The 16,821-nt window shown below is 46.6% G+C and overlaps 1 protein-coding gene across 3 annotated transcripts in view; it reads left to right on the forward strand.

The window, feature by feature from the left end:
* The first annotated feature begins 10,720 nt into the window (after window positions 1-10,720).
* LOC144505217 (uncharacterized) overlaps window positions 10,721-16,821 on the forward strand; it is a 54,093-nt gene continuing 47,992 nt past the window's right edge. Inside the window, exons 1-2 of one of the 3 annotated variants that reach the window (XM_078231202.1) lie at window positions 10,749-10,805; window positions 15,716-15,803. The gene's annotated coding sequence lies outside the window, so the exon portion shown is untranslated. Of the gene's footprint in view, window positions 10,806-15,715; window positions 15,804-16,100; window positions 16,311-16,821 lie in introns of those variants that run through there. The other 2 variants (XM_078231203.1, XM_078231204.1) reach the window with 2 other exon arrangements.

Genomic DNA, 16,821 nt, shown 5'->3' on the forward strand with positions numbered 1-16,821 from the left:
CAGCAAATGGTGGGTTTGCCAGCAGCGCTCATATCCCATGAAAGATTTTTTTTTTAATGATTGAAAAATTTTAATTTTTTTATTCATTGAGTTCAATGAAATGTGGCAATCCCTATTCTCAAATTAGCACAGCCCCAAAGTGCTCATGCAATAAATTGAAGTCAGTAGAAAGTGGGCAGTGATTGGAACCTATCAATCTCCTTGCAAGATGGTGAGTCATGAAAGAGCAGTGTGTGATGGGAAGGGTGCAATTGGAAATTGCAATCTTTACAGTGCAGAGAGGCTATTCAGTCCATTGGGTTTCAACTAGTTCACTCAGTATTCTGCCTAGTCCCATTCTTCTCCCCCCACCTCATCCCTGTAGCTTTTCTAGATAGCAATTCAATTTCCTTTGCCTTATTGAACCTGCCTATACCACCCTCAAATTTTGTTTCAGACTTCAATCATTCTCTGGGTGGAAAAAATCTTTCCTCATCACTTTTGCTCCTTTTGCCAATTATTTTGAATCTGTGCCCTCTAGTTGTTGCTGCTTGAGTGGATACAGTTTCTCACCTATCCTGTCCATACCCCTCATCAAATCACACCTCAGCCTCCTTTTCCCCAAGAAAAACAGTCCCAACCCCTCCAATCTATCCTCAGTTACAATTCTTTATCCCTGGAATCACTCGTGAATCTCCTCTGTACTTCATCCAATGGCTTCACAGCCTTCCTCAATTTTGTCACCCAGAACTGGGTACAGTACTCCAGATGAGGCACAACTAGTGTCTTAAAGTTCAATGTGATCTCCTTACCTCTTCTACTCAACGCCCCTGTTCTCGACATGCCCTATCTTCAGTCTTCTAAGGACATATACACTGAGGTCCCTCTGTTCCTGCCCCAGAGTTTTTTTTTTACTGTCTTTCCATATTCTTCCTGCCAAATGAATCACATCAAGCTTCTCTACATTGAGTTTCATCTACCACTTGTTCCTGCAAGTGACTGAACATGGGGATTGTCGTAGAAACTCAACTTGAGGCAGTAAGGCCTGGACTTCCAAACCTCGGTGCCAAAATGGATGATTCTGATGGTTAGCTAAATCTTCCACACCCCAGCCCTCCCCACTGTACTCTCACAGATCCAGTCTCAACTTTACCCTGTCCTGACTCCATCTTTGCTTGACTTGCTGTTCCATGGCCTGCAGTGGCTGACACCAGAGAGCAGGCGCTCTGTGGAGCACTTCCCTATAGTTTGCAATCAGTGACACAGTTTCACAATGGGACTTACCAAAGCATCCCCTTCTACAGAGGTAGAAAGTATGCAACAGTATACATACTGGAAAATAGCATCAAGAGCATGCAACATTCCTTCAGAAAAGGAGTTAAGGTATCTGATACGTTTGCTGTTGCATTATCATGCTTTTGCTTACTGTGGAAGAGTGCTGGGATATTAATACATAATTGGATTCTTGGCAAGGCTGTTGGAACTCTGCCTCAAAGCTATTGGAAAAGCTGACATTTTATCAGGACAACTTCCTCCGAATGAAGCTTTGAAATGCTGGAGACATTGGTATGAATGCTTTGATGGAGATACGGCAGCACTTCTGCATTGAAAATGTTGGTCTCATTTGGGGCAAACCGAGCTAATCAACAGCTACAATATGTGTGTGTGTTTGTGGTTCTTCCATACCTTGACAGAATTTTATTCAGCACCAGAAACAAATCTCACATTGGTTATGTGAAATAGCTAAAATGTTGAATTGCATAATTAATTTTTATACAAAATAACTTGAGTTTGTTAGAGGGTTCTGTATTTGTTTATAACACAGGCGTGGAGCCTGGAAAGCAAAAAATGTTGATAGCCACCGACATAGACCCAACACTCCAACTACTGTGACCAGTGAGTTTCATCCACACTATCACCAAGTAAATTACTGCAGATGCTGGAATCTGAAACCAAAAGAGAAAATGCTGGAAAATCAGGTCTGGCAGCATCTGTATGGGGAGACCCCTTTGGGTCGTCTGGACTCTAAACGTCAACTCTTTTCTCTCTTTATAGATGCTGCCAGACCTGCTGAGATTTTCCAGCATTTTCTCTTGATCACCAAGCTATGATGCTTGAAGCGGTTTCATTTATTGTCAGTAGTACTGGTGAAGTTGCTTCATACTGATGAGCACACCAGTGTCTTTCTGAGTTGCTAGTCCAAATCTTATAAACATTGCCCTAAGTATTCTCAATGCTGGATGTAATAACTGAAGTGAGGCCAGCTACTTTGATACAGTTACTGTAATAGTCACAGAGGCAGTGTATGTCCATGAAACTCGAGGGATAGCTCCATACATTGTCTAAGACTCAGCCACAATCTCTTATAGCAATGGTTTGTTAATGAACTGGGATGAGCCAAACAGAAATCTCATTTTACAAAGTATTGTTTAAGTTCTGACATCCTAGTCCAGTTAAAGGGCTCTACATTTCCGCTGTTGTGTGTAGGAATGGGCTATTGAAATCACTTGTTATATAATGCAGCTTACAATGGGTTGCTGCCTTTGCTATCAATTCCCAACCGATAGTTACTTCATCTTGAAATTCAAAGTGGGGATAGAATAGGAGATTCACCAACTTCATCTAGGTCAGCCCTGCCAAATAATAGCACACATTTGCTTCTGACCTGGGTCATTGTAGGAAGGTGGAAGTTGTTTCCAGGGCAAGTCTCCAACCGGGGTGAAGTGATTAGTGACAATCAATTTCCTCTGGTTCACGGCTGTTAATCTGTTCAGTATATCTGCATGGATCATTATATGAAACTCATTAGGCAATGTTTTTGGAATCTTAATACCATCTTTTGAAGTCTCTTAGCTGCATTGGTTAATGGTCTGAGCTCTAATGCTTGATTCCAATAAGTCGTGATCCCTTATAATACTACTACCTTCTGGCTGTGGAGAGGCATCAAGTTTATCACAGACAAACATGGTCTCTAGAGAAGTACTTTACCTGTATTTTGTCTCTTGTGGTGCCAATGCTCTGTTGTATAGGCAGCTGGTCATCCTGCAATGTTGCTCCAGATTGTGGAGTGATTTCGCCGTTGAGCTTAAATACATAAATGCAAGCAGGAGTAGACCATATAGCTCATTGAGCTTGCTCCACTATTCAATACGATTGATTGAATTTGAGCTTCAACTTCATTTTTATGCACATGCCCCATGAAGCCACAGCCCTCTGGAGCAGTTAATTACAAAGATTCACAACCCTTTGAAGAAATTGCTCCTCAGTTTGAAAGGTCAGTCCCTTCTGAGATTGCCCATGTGTTTTAGATTCCACTGCCTCAATATGTAGCATGTCAAACCTCTTTAAATCTTCTATGTCACAAATGAGGTCACCTCATTCTGCTAAACTCAAGAGTTTAAGTCCAATTTACTCCGCTTTTCATCATAGGACAACCCTCATGCCAGGAACCAACCTTGGGAACTTTTACTGTATTGCTTCCAATGAAAGTATATCCTTCCTTAAAATATGGAGACCAAAGTTGCGCACGCTATTCCAGGTGTAGTCTCACTAAAATCCTATACAATCATAGCAAAAGTGCCTTATTCAGATCACAACATGCATTTTGAGAGAGATTAATTTAAGCAGCACTAATTCTTACCACCATCTGTTTATAAGAATTTGTTTGTATTTCCCAACCCCTTGTTTTTTATGATCCAATTTTCTATTGATAACCTCACAACAAAAGAGAATAAACTGAAGATGGGTTAATTTATTGCACACACAAAGAAGAGTTGCAATATCACCTCCACACTCGAAACAGCAGAGAGGTATCCGAACTAAGATTTACATGTTTTTATGGAACATATACTGGCTAATTCCTAAAATTTTAAAAAGTGGACAATGATTGCTTTAAATGTCTGAAGCTGTTTGATGGTGACCCTCAAACAATTATTTGGCAGTCATAGAAACTAGTGCCTTGTTATCTCAGATGTTAACGACTCCTGTGGACTGGAGACCAAATTTGAGAGAATTATACAAAGACCATTTCCATTTTTAAAAGCCAAGCCTGGACAACTTGAGCCGAGTCGCCTGGCAGGACACAATCCTGCAAACTTCCTTTAAAATTCTGAATCGTTGGAATAAATGGTGTCAGGAAGCCAGACAGGAATACACACGCCAAAGTGGAGAAGTGGGAGTCATTGACATGACTTCCATAGCTGCTGGAACCTGTAATATTGTCTTGGGCTGAAAATTAGTCTGCCAGCTACTAAGCAGCAGCTCAGAAAATGGACTCCATCCAGGTTTGAATACCTGGCCCCCATCTGCACTGTTTCTGTTGGAACTTCCATACCATTGCCTAAAAGACTAATTCACTTTTACATACCTATGCCACGGTGGAAGTCATTTCCATGGTCAAGTGAATTATTCGTCATCAGTTTTCGGCATATCAACCTTTGAAGGAATACCTCATTGGACTCTGGACTCGCGTGAAACAATTTTTTTTATGGTCTTTACCCTTTAATTCTTTTGCTGTCATTCATTTTATTGTACGGGTGCGTAGAGGGCTGTGCAACTTTGTGCGTGTGCAAATAAACTAACCCTCTGGGTTATGCTGTGGGTTAGCAAAATAAATTGATCACAGCAAAACTGAGGAGTTGGGGGTAAAATGCCACTGCTAATAATAAAAGGGAATATCAAGAGCAAAACATCTTTGTTTATGGAATGGTAGTGAGGGGAGAAATCAGGGCCGTTTAACTTGACCAAGATGTGGAGATGCCAGCATTGGACTGGGGTAAGCACAGTAAGAAGTCTCACAACAACAGGTTAAAGTCCAACAGGTTTATTTTTTTTTGAGTTGTAAATTTTATTTACAAAACTGGAGCATCACAAAAGTTTGCTTCTTTCAGGCGAAGACAGTAAAAGTTGTTCAATAAATGCTGCTTTCCATTTTGTACTGCATGAGAATGCACTCCTCCTTTTACAATTTAGTCCAGCTTGACGAAGCCGATGTCTTTAGCGTATTGTCTGAAGCACTGGCGGCACATGTTGAGGCCGTTTGGCAGCACAAGCTTTCGGAGTCTCAGGCTCCTTCTTCAGGTGAGTGAGGAGTTGTGTTCGCAAACAGCATATACAGACACAAACTTAATTTACAAGATTAACTTGGCCAACCCTTCCTATCCATAATAGAAAAGGAGATTTTACAATAGAGACCACAAAGAAAATAAATGAGTTTCAGAGTTTAGAGTCAAAGTCCAATGAGATGTTTCTTCAACGAGGTCGGTGGGCTGAAAATTGATGCTGGATAATTCATTTTTATAGAATCCCTACAGTGCAGAAAGGTCATTTGGTCCATCGAGTCTGCACCGACCACAATCCCACCCAGGCTCTATTCCTGTAATCCCACATTTACCCTGCTAATCCCCTGACAGTAGGATCAATTTAGCATAGCCAATCCACCTAACCTGCACATCTTTGGACTGTGGGAGGAAACCGAAGCACCTGGAGGAAACCAACGCAGACAGTGACCCGAGGTCAGAATTGAACTCGGGTCCCTGGCGCTGGTGGTATTTTCTTCACACTGGAATAGACATGCAGAAATGAACCAACATTGTCCATGATGGGAATTTTCCAGCAGAAGCAGTGTAGATGGGTCCAGGTATTCCACTTGGATAAATTCCCCTGTACGTGAGGCAGATAGTTACATGGTAAACAGCAGACTGAGCTTTTCAGTTTAGCAGTACATTACTTTATCCACAAGCCGGAAGTCCATGTCATGTGAGTCCCATCTCTCCACCATCTTTGACAAAGGATGAGTAGCCATCATCTGGATTCCAAAGACACTTAAATGTCTCAAATATTAGGAATTGAAAGGAAGGTTGTAGGGCCTTTGTCTTAGCAGGTGGTCTATCTCCTTCTGGCTAGCCTGGATTATTAAATGCAGATGGTCTTTGTATAGCTCTATTTGAAGTTAGGCTGTCATTAGTGGCTCCCACTCCAACTTTGTCTCCAGCCAGAAGATATCTCTATCCCTTACACAGATCAGGCAGTACAATTTTCAAACTTCCCTGTGGTGGTTCCAGAGAAGAGTATTGCCCCGACTATATTGTCACTATCGCATTCCTTTTCACTTGAATTGAATGGCCTTCTCTACTATCAGTTTTCTGATCACTCTGTAGTGTTTGCTCTCATTTACATGGTTGCAATTACCTCAAACCTCTTGGTCAAAGCAAAGGTGGAGGATTCTCCATCAAATATATGCTGGATCCGACTCCCAGTCACACCCTCCTATCTCTAACCATTGACCAAATGCTACTTTACCTAAAGGGTCTGACTGCCTCCAATATAAGATATCTAGGTAACTCTTCCTCCTCCCTGATGCCCTGTAACGTCTCTAGCTCAAACTGCAACCCAGTAACTCTGAACCAAAGTTGTTCAAGCTGCAGACACTTTCCACAGATGTGGTTTCCTGGGACTGAAATGCATTCCACAAACTCCCATATGTTGTAGTCTATGCCTAATAACAGCTCTGTCATGTCTGACTCATTTGTTTATTTGATTAGTTAACTAGATACTAATTAAAGTAAAATTTCTTGGCTTGGAGACAAAGTAAGAGTACTCACCAATTACTGGAGATAAAGCAGAAGAATGAAAAGTATCCTTCTGCTGCACTAAATTCCCAATTTAACACTCCACTCACAAATGACTCTGCTCCTGGATCACTCTGTGCTACAGTAAACACTGTCCACTTCTATAGAGAGCTTATGACTCACGTTACAACTGTTAGGTCAGTTTCCTGTGCAGTAATTAATACTTATTCAGGCATACATGAGGACCGGCGGCATACTAAGTGCTATTTAAAGTTACATTGCCAACTCTCATGATTCTTCCCTGAGGGCGACTCTGGTTTCATCCTGTCTGACAGATGCAGCAGAAACATTTTCAGATACACAGTCCAAAGATGTGTGGGTTAGGTGGATTGGCTATGCTAAATTGCCCCTTAATGTCAGGGGGACTAGCTAGGGTAAATACATGGGGTTGTGGGGACAGTGCCTGGGTGGGATTCTGGTTGGCGCAGACTTGATGGGCCGAATGGTCTCCTCCTTCACTGTAGGATTTTATGGTTAAGATATTGAGCAAATTTAAGCAGTCATTGGATCCTAGATTAGTTGGTAATGGCATCTCCAAAACTACACTAACTTTGGGGCTGGATCAACATCGTAACCATGCTCAATTAAAGGGATTTCTTGTTCATTAAGTTTCATTTGGTTGATGCCTAACACCACTCCATCATTGTGCACCAATGTTGAAAAGCTTCCAGAAACTTATGATTTTGAATTGTTACTCCAAGCATTTCTCCAAAACTACCCATCACATTATCTACAATTACCTTTATCCCGTGCAGTCCTTCCAACAGCTTATGCATCTTTCTTTGCGTTTCTAGTGCTGAGCTGTTCCCAACTAGAATAGCTTCTTATATATTGACAAGTTCAAGTGATATCACCCAAAATGTATGTGAAATATGGTTACATACCATGAATGTTTATCAAGACTCATGAGAATGGCAAAAATTATGAAGACTTTAGCACCATGTCAGCATGTAGATACATCTTTAATAGTTGATGGAGACTAATGCTCTCATTTGATAGCCCTGTTTCAGCATTTAGGATCTAAGTAGATGCCTGGTGTGCTGTCCCTCTTACAACTACCATCAAACTGATCCAGGATAACAGAGCTGTTACAGGAATATTGATATCCTGTCTGAGCAAATCATCCGAGTTTCATCCATTCATTCCTTAAACTCAGTTATGTTTCCAGTGCTTAGCGTGGGACTTGTTGGAACCTAATCTACTACCTACTGAGCCTAATTGGTTACTCTCCATCAACTTGTCCTGTTGCTGAAGGTTCATGGATGTCTCGGTATTTAACATTCCTCAGTTCGTGGCTTGTAGTTATTGATCATCATTTTCTTTTACTTCAGCAGACGGTGATCTATTAATTTCATCATTCTCATTGTCATTCTCAATGGTGCTCATGCCCGACCAGGCCTTTCTGCCCAGCAGAGGTAGTACAGTCATGTTATCAATGAGTTCACAATCTGGCTCACAGTCACCACATTGGACCAGAATTCATACTTGCCCTCCAATGGGGAAATTGGGACTACCATAAATTCGAATCTCAGTCTCAAGTTGAGCTTTTACAAGCTTAAAATTTCATTTACTGAAAAGTAACAGGTGGAATCGTGTTACACTGGACACCTGCGCCTGTCGGAAATCTTATGTGGCTGCGAGACTCCAGTTTAAATGTGACATACTCAGTCATCCAAACCAAAAGCACTGACCTTATTACTTCTCTACACATTGTTTCTTCAGCTCCAGCTGTATTTCTATTTGTGGGCAATTCTTTTCCAGAACATTTTACTGCACAAATGGTTGATATTGCTGCACTTGCAGCATGTTTTCCCAAAAGCAGGGCTTCAGTGGAACTTGTGTCTCTTCCCAAAATTAAGTGTACTCACTAGATCACTCTGCTGCAGTAAACACTGTTCACTCACAAGTGTCTGCTCTTGGCCAGGAACTTGCTATTTCCACACCTTGGGGTTGCTTTGGCTTCCATACTCTGTCCACTTGAGCCCCCAATAACTCTGAGTTGCTCCACCATGTATTCAGATATGTGACAAGTCTCACCGACCTTCTTGCAGTCACTCCTGCACCTTCACACCTAGAATCCCGCACAAGGATTGGCCTTGGAATATCTCTTCCGCAACTACAAATCTGCAGCTTTTGCTGTGTTTTGTAACACTGTGTGGAACTGGTTAAATGCTTGATCAGTTTCTTGTATTCTTCTGCTGAACTTGACATTAAATTGCATTACTATCACTGAATCTTCCACTATCAAAATCATGGGAGTTACCATTGACTAGAAACTGAACTAGACTAGTCATATAAATGCTGTGGTTACCAGAGCAGGTCAAATCTAGGAATCCTGCAGCAAGTAACTCATCACCTGACTCCCCAAAGCCTGTCCACCATCTACAAGATAGAAGTCAGGCGTGTGATGAAATACTCTCCACTTACCTGGATGAGTGCAGCTCCAACAACACAAGAAGCTCAACACCGTCCAGGACAAAGCAGCCCACTGGATTGCTATCCCTTCTACAAACATTCAATCCCTTCACCACTGATGAACAGTGGAAGCTGTTTGTACCATCTACGTAGTGCACTGCAGGAACTCATTAAAGTTCCTTATGCAGCACCTTCCAAACCCATGACCACTACCATCTAGAAGGACAAGAGCAGCAGATAGAATCTCTACAGTGCAGGAGGAGGCCATTTGGCCCACTGAGTCTGCACCAACAACAATCCCACCGAGCCACTATCCCCATAACCCCACATATTCACCCTGCTAATCCCCCTAACCTACACATCTTGGGACACTAAGGAGCTGTGGTTACCCACTGTAACTGCGTGTTGTATGCCTGGACACACCCCTGCTGCACCTAACCCGAGGCTCCTCCCTTTCCACCGGTCGAGGTATAAAGGTTCCTCCCCTTTGCCTCAGTCTGGTCCAGGCTAGCGACAAGGGTGTTTTTCAGTTCTTAGTGATTAAAAGCCTGTTATAATTTCACACTCACTATCGTCTTCATGAATTGACAGCGCGTCAGGAGCAATTTAGCACAGCCAATCAACCTAACCTGCACATCTTTGGACTGTGGGAGGAAACCCACGCAGACACGGGGAGAACGTGCAAACTCCCAACAGTCACCCAAGGCTGGAATTAAACTCTGGTCTCTGGCGCTGTGAGGCAGCCGCCGTACTGATTGATGCCGAGGAACACAACCACCTGGAGGTTCCCCTCCAAGTCACTCACTATTCTGACGTGGAAATACTGTCGCTGGGTCAAAATCCTGCAGTTCCCTCCCTGACAGCACTTGTGGGTGTACCTACACTACAGAGACTGCAGCGGTTCAAGAAGGCAACTCCCCACCACCTTCTGAGGGACACTTAGGGATGGGCAATAAATGCTGGCCCAGCCAGCAATACCCACATCCTGTAAATGAATTAGGAAGAAAAGCTCTGTAAAGGAACATTATTGAGCAGTTGGAAAGACTGAAGGAATTTTGTCAGCACTGACTCTATCTTGTGTTCTCCCCCCTCCCCCCATGGCTCAGTCTAGCCAGTAAGAAGTCTGACAACACCAGGTTAAAGTCCAACAGGTTTATTTGGTAGCAAATACCTAAGCTTTCGGAGCGCTGCTCCTTCGTCAGATGGAGTGGAAATGTGCTCTCAAACAGTGCAAACAGACACAAAATCAAGTTACAGAATACTGATTAGAATGCGAATCCCTAAAGCCAGCCAGGTCTTAAAGGTACAGACAATGTGGGTGGAGGGAGCATTCAACACAGGTTAAAGAGATGTGTATTGTCTCCAGATAGAACGGCTATATGTCCAGTCCAGTCCAACGCCGGCATCTCCACATCAGTCTAGCCACACAGAGTAAAAATCGCGTACTTCTTCCCGATTACTGCGTCTTGTTTCTATTTTCCACACGTTTACTGCAGGGAGAAAAGTGAATCAGAGAAACAGCATTCAGACACCAGACTCATGACACAGCCCTGAGTGGATCCCTGGCCAGCAAGAGGCCGCGCGGTGCAGCGTGGGATTCCTGGCCAGCAGGAGGCCGCGCGGTGCAGCGTGGGATTCCTGGCCAGCAGGAGGCCGCGCGGTGCAGCGTGGGATTCCTGGCCAGCAGGAGTTCGCGCGGTGCAGCGTGGGATTCCTGGCAAGCAAGAGGCCGCGCGGTGCAGTGTGGGGCTTAGTCAGGCCAGGCTGCAGGGATAGCAGAAGGTAGGCGAGTGGCCGGGTGGAGGGGGGAAGTGGAGTCTTTAAACTCCCCGCAGCGAATATACCGGGATTGTTGCTGCCAGCGGAGGAGCAATGCGAGTGAATCAGTGTAACTGTCTGACCGGTGTTAAATAGCGGTTTGTCAGCTCCGGGGCAGCGTCGCCACCATTTTGTATCAAATCCGGGGGAAAGAGACACAGGGAGGAGGATGGAGGCTGGAGGAGGGCAAATAAATAACCCCCCCCCCCCCCCCCCCGAGGGGAGTGGCACCACCTCATATTGAAGTGGGCAGCAAAAGTTCAGTTGAAGGGAGTAATAAAACTATTGAGTTTCAATAGTATTCCACTGAGGGACAGTAATACCCCCCACCCACTGAGGGACAGTAATAGCCCCCACCCACTGAGGGACAGTAATACCCCCCACCCACTGAGGGACAGTAATACCCCCCACCCACTGAGGGACAGTAATACACCCCACCCACTGAGGGACAGTAATACACCCCACCCACTGAGGGACAGTAATACCCCCCACCCACTGAGGGACAGTAATACACCCCACCCACTGAGGGACAGTAATACCCCCCACCCACTGAGGGACAGTAATACCCCCCTCCCCACTGAGGGACAGTAATACCCCCCACCCACTGAGGGACAGTAATACCCCCCACCCACTGAGGGACAGTAATACCCCCCACCCACTGAGGGACAGTAATACACCCCACCCACTGAGGGACAGTAATACCCCCCACCCACTGAGGGACAGTAATACCCCCCACCCACTGAGGGACAGTAATACCCCCCACCCACTGAGGGACAGTAATACCCCCCACCCACTGAGGGACAGTAATACACCCCACCCACTGAGGGACAGTAATACACCCCACCCACTGAGGGACAGTAATACCCCCCCCCCACTGAGGGACAGTAATACCCCCCCCTCCCCACTGAGGGACAGTAATGCCCCCTCCCCACTGAGGGACAGTAATACCCCCCCACTGAGGGACAGTAATACCCCCCCCCCCCACTGAGGGACAGTAATATCCCCCCCCCCACATGAGGGACGGTAATACCCCCCCACTGAGGGACAGTAATACTCCCCCACTGAGGGACAGTAATACCCCCCCACTGAGGGACAGTAATACCCCCCCCCCACTGAGGGACAGTAATACCCCCCCACTGAGGGACAGTAATACCCCCCCCCCACTGAGGGACAGTAATACCCCCCCACTGAGGGACAGTAATACCCCCCCACTGAGGGACAGTAATACCCCCCCACTGAGGGACAGTAATACCCCCCCACTGAGGGACAGTAATACCCCCCCACTGAGGGACAGTAATACCCCCCCACTGAGGGACAGTAATACCCCCCCACTGAGGGACAGTAATACCCCCCCACTGAGGGACAGTAATACCCCCCCACTGAGGGACAGTAATACCCCCCCCCACTGAGGGACAGTAATACCCCCCCACTGAGGGACAGTAATACCCCCCCCCTCCACTGAGGGACAGTAATACCCCTCCCCCCCCCACTGTGGGACAGTAATACCCACCCACAGTGGGACAGTAATACCCCCCACTGTGAGACCGTAATACCCCCCACTGTGGGACAGTAATACCCCCCCACTGAGGGACAGTAATACCTCCCCCCCCACTGAGGGACAGTAATACCCCTACCCCCACTGTGGGACAGTAATACCCCCCACCCAATGAGGGACAGTAATACCCCTACCCCCACTGAGGGACAGTAATACCCCCCCACTGAGGGACAGTAATACCCCCCCCCCCATGGAGGGACAGTAATACCCCCCCCCCCCCCACCACTGAGGGACAGTAATATCCCCCCCCCCCCACTTGAGGGGCAGTAATACCCCCCCACTGAGGGACAGTAATACCCCCCCCACTGAGGGACAGTAATCAGTAATACCCCCCCCCCCCCACTGAGGGACAGTAGTACCTCCCACTGAGGGACAGCAATCCCCCCCCCCCCCCAACTGAGGGACAGTAATACCCTCCCACTGAGGGACAGTAATACCCTCCCACTGAGGGACAATAATACCCCCACTGAGGGGCAGTAATACCCCCCCCCCACTGAGGGGCAGTAATACCCCCCCCCCCACTGAGGGGCAGTAATACCCCCCCCCACTGAGGGCCAGTAATACTCCCCACTGAGGGGCAGTAATACCCCCCCCCCACTGAGGGGCAGTAATACCCCCCCACTGAGGGACAGTAATACCCCCCCACTGAGGGACAGTAATACCCCCCCACTGAGGGACAGTAATACCCCCCCACTGAGGGACAGTAATACCCCCCCACTGAGGGACAGTAATACCCCCCCTCTGAGGGACAGTAATACCCCCCCACTGAGGGACAGTAATACCCCCCCACTGAGGGACAGTAATACCCCCCCACTGAGGGACAGTAATACCCCCCCACTGAGGGACAGTAATACCCCCCCCCACTGAGGGACAGTAATACCCCCCCACTGAGGGACAGTAATACCCCCCCCCTCCACTGAGGGACAGTAATACCCCTCCCCCCCCACTGTGGGACAGTAATACCACCCACAGTGGGACAGTAATACCCCCCACTGTGAGACCGTAATACCCCCCACTGTGGGACAGTAATACCCCCCCACTGAGGGACAGTAATACCTCCCCCCCCACTGAGGGACAGTAATACCCCTACCCCCACTGTGGGACAGTAATACCCCCCACCCAATGAGGGACAGTAATACCCCTACCCCCACTGAGGGACAGTAATACCCCCCCACTGAGGGACAGTAATACCCCCCCCCCCCCATGGAGGGACAGTAATACCCCCCCCCCCACCACTGAGGGACAGTAATATCCCCCCCCCCCCACTTGAGGGGCAGTAATACCCCCCCACTGAGGGACAGTAATACCCCCCCCACTGAGGGACAGTAATCAGTAATACCCCCCCCCCCCCACTGAGGGACAGTAGTACCTCCCACTGAGGGACAGCAATCCCCCCCCCCCAACTGAGGGACAGTAATACCCTCCCACTGAGGGACAGTAATACCCTCCCACTGAGGGACAATAATACCCCCACTGAGGGGCAGTAATACCCCCCCCCCCCACTGAGGGGCAGTAATACCCTCCCCCCACTGAGGGGCAGTAATACCCCCCCCCCACTGAGGGCCAGTAATACTCCCCACTGAGGGGCAGTAATACCCCCCCCCACTGAGGGGCAGTAATACCCCCCCCCCCCCCCCCCCCCCCCACTGAGGGCCAGTAATACCCCCCCCCACTGAAGGGCAGTAATACACCCCACTGAGGGGCAGTAATACCCCCCCCCACTGAGGGGCAGTAATACCCCCCCCCCCCCCACTGAGGGGTAGTAATACACCCATTGAGAGACATTAATACCCCCACTGATGTGGAGATGCCAGCGTTGGATTGAGGTCGGCACAGTGAGAAGTTTCAGAACACCAGGTTAAAGTCCAATCGGTTTATTTGGTAGCAGAGAGCTCCGAAAGCTCGTGCTACCAACTAAACCTGTTGGACTTTAACCTGATGTTCTGAGACTTCTTACCCCCACTGAGGGACACTAATGCCCCCACTGAAGGGGACAGTAATACCCTCACTGAGGGGCAGTATTGTCCCCACTGAAGGGGACAGTAACATCTCAGTGAGGGACAGTAATACCCCCCACTGAGGGACAGTAATACCCCCCACTGAGGGACAATAATACCCCCCACTGAGGGACAGTAATACCCCCCACTGAGGGACAGTAGTACTCCTACTGAAGGGGACAGTAATACCCTCACTGATGGGCAGTGATACCTACACTTCGGGGAGTAATACCCCCACTGAGGGGGTGGGGGTGGAGTAATGCCCCCCAATGAGTTTCAATAACTCACCACTGAGGGAAGCAATGCAACTCCACTGAATAATACCCAACTAGAAAGGGAGTAATATCCCCGATGGGGCAACAATATCTCCACTAAAGAGGGCAGTAATACATCCACGAAGGATGGTAATAATACCCCTTCTCAGATGTCAGTGGTACCCTGACTGAGTGAGACAGTAATACCCCCACTGAGAGAGGCAGTAATATCCCCATTATTGGGTGGAAGTCATACCCCTACTGATGGAGGCAATGATGCAGGTATTCCAGGAATACCTTCAGATGTCGCAATGGGTGGTAGGTACAGGATGGTAATCTCTCCACTGAGGGAGGGAAGGAATGCAAGCCTTCATTGTGAAGGATAGTTTCTGGGCCAGCTGCTGGTGTAGAGTAGAAATGTAGGACATTGTCAGGGAGTCAAGCCCAAAGCTTGATAAAAATGACTGAAAGACTATTTCTGCTGCTTATATTCAGAATGCTAACTCATGTTTGCAATTTTTTCTCTTAAAAATACATCATTTTCTTAAGAGTGACAATTTTAAATTTAAGCAAGTTAACAGCTATACCGTCTGATGTAGTTGAGTGCCACCTGAACCATGGTTGGCCTATGGTGCGCTGTATGCAGTATTCATCTTAACACAGTTCAGGATTTTAAAAATAGATCTTGCATTCCACGTTAGTGTTGTCTTAATCATGCGGGCAATTGGGATTAGTTTAGGGGTTTTTAAAAAAGGGCGGCATGGACAAGTTGGGCCGAAGGGCTTGTTTCAATGCTGTAAACCTCTCTATGACTGTCATATTTATGTGAAGCAAATGTGTGTGCAATTAGATGGGATATTGTTCTTGAAGCCTTTGATTTTTCTGTAATCCTGAGGTGTTATAATGTGTTACTTCCTAGAATTTTGTGTCGGCTTGTTTCCCACTTCCTAATTCTTTGTCCCGCACTTTCTGTACCTGTTTATCTTGCACTTTGTTTCTGTTTCTCTGGGTTTGCTCTTACAATTTTTTCTTGTGTGTTTGACATTTGTTCTTTCTCCTTTCTGTCAGAAAAATTGGCGGTACTTTGGCTTTGAAATCAATCCATATCTCACATCCAGAAGGGTTGCTATGGAAATGGCTGTGCCTGTTTTAACATGTGCGTCCATTCACAAACGTTGCATACATATCTGACCTCATTCCTGGATATTTCCCCCAGTCTCGGGAAAGTGTTTGCTATCCAGGTTTCCATTTTAACTTTTTTGTTGCCCTTTTTGTGGGAATGGAATGCTTGAGCAATGAAATTCTTCAGCTTTTGCATTGGCTAAGTAAACTTTTCTTTAAATTATTGTGAATTTTCAGTGCAAACAGATAAAGGATCTATAGTAAAACATTGTCGGCCTCACTCCTTCTGCCGTTCACACAGCTTCACTTGTTTTCCCTGTTTGTGTCTCAGTTTTTTGAGCCAGCCAACGTCTGAGGTAAGAAAATAGGTTCTTGGGAATTGTGCTGGAAACTGAAAACTGTGTCTCCAACTCACGAGCCCCGTCATTGTGGAAAGACAGTTGTAAAGGTAAAGTCGCCATATTCCCGGATGACCATAGGCCGGTGGGTGATTTTAACCTGAGGATCACCACACCCTCAGACGAGGGGCAAAGTTGATAAGGTGGGCCCTCATAAATAATCTCAACCAGTACAGCAATTGAACCCATGTATTTGGCTTTGCTCTGCATCATGAACCAGCCGTCCAGCCAGCTGAGCTAAGCAACTCCCCATAAATTAAGTGCCCATTGTGGTACTGATGACAGGAAGGTTGTGTTATTCCTGCTTACAACACCAGGTTAAAGTCCAACAGGTTTATTTGGCACTAGCTTTCGGAGTCTCAGGCTCCTTCATCAGGTGAGTGAGGACTTGTGTTCACAAACGAGGCATATACAGACACAAACTCAATTTACAAGATAATGGTTGGAATGCGAGTCTTTATAGATAATCAAGTTTTAAAGGTACAGACAATGTGAGTGGAGAGAGGGCCAAGCACAGGTTAAAGAGATCTGTATTGTCTCCAGCCAGGACAGTTAGTGAGATTTTGCAAGCCCAGGCAAGTCGTGGGGGTTACAGATAGTGTGACATGAACCCAAGATCCCAGTTGAGGTCGTCCTCATGTGTGCGGAACTTGG

Source organism: Mustelus asterias, chromosome 16 (genome assembly GCF_964213995.1).
Source record: "Mustelus asterias chromosome 16, sMusAst1.hap1.1, whole genome shotgun sequence".
Lineage (NCBI taxonomy): Eukaryota > Metazoa > Chordata > Chondrichthyes > Carcharhiniformes > Triakidae > Mustelus > Mustelus asterias.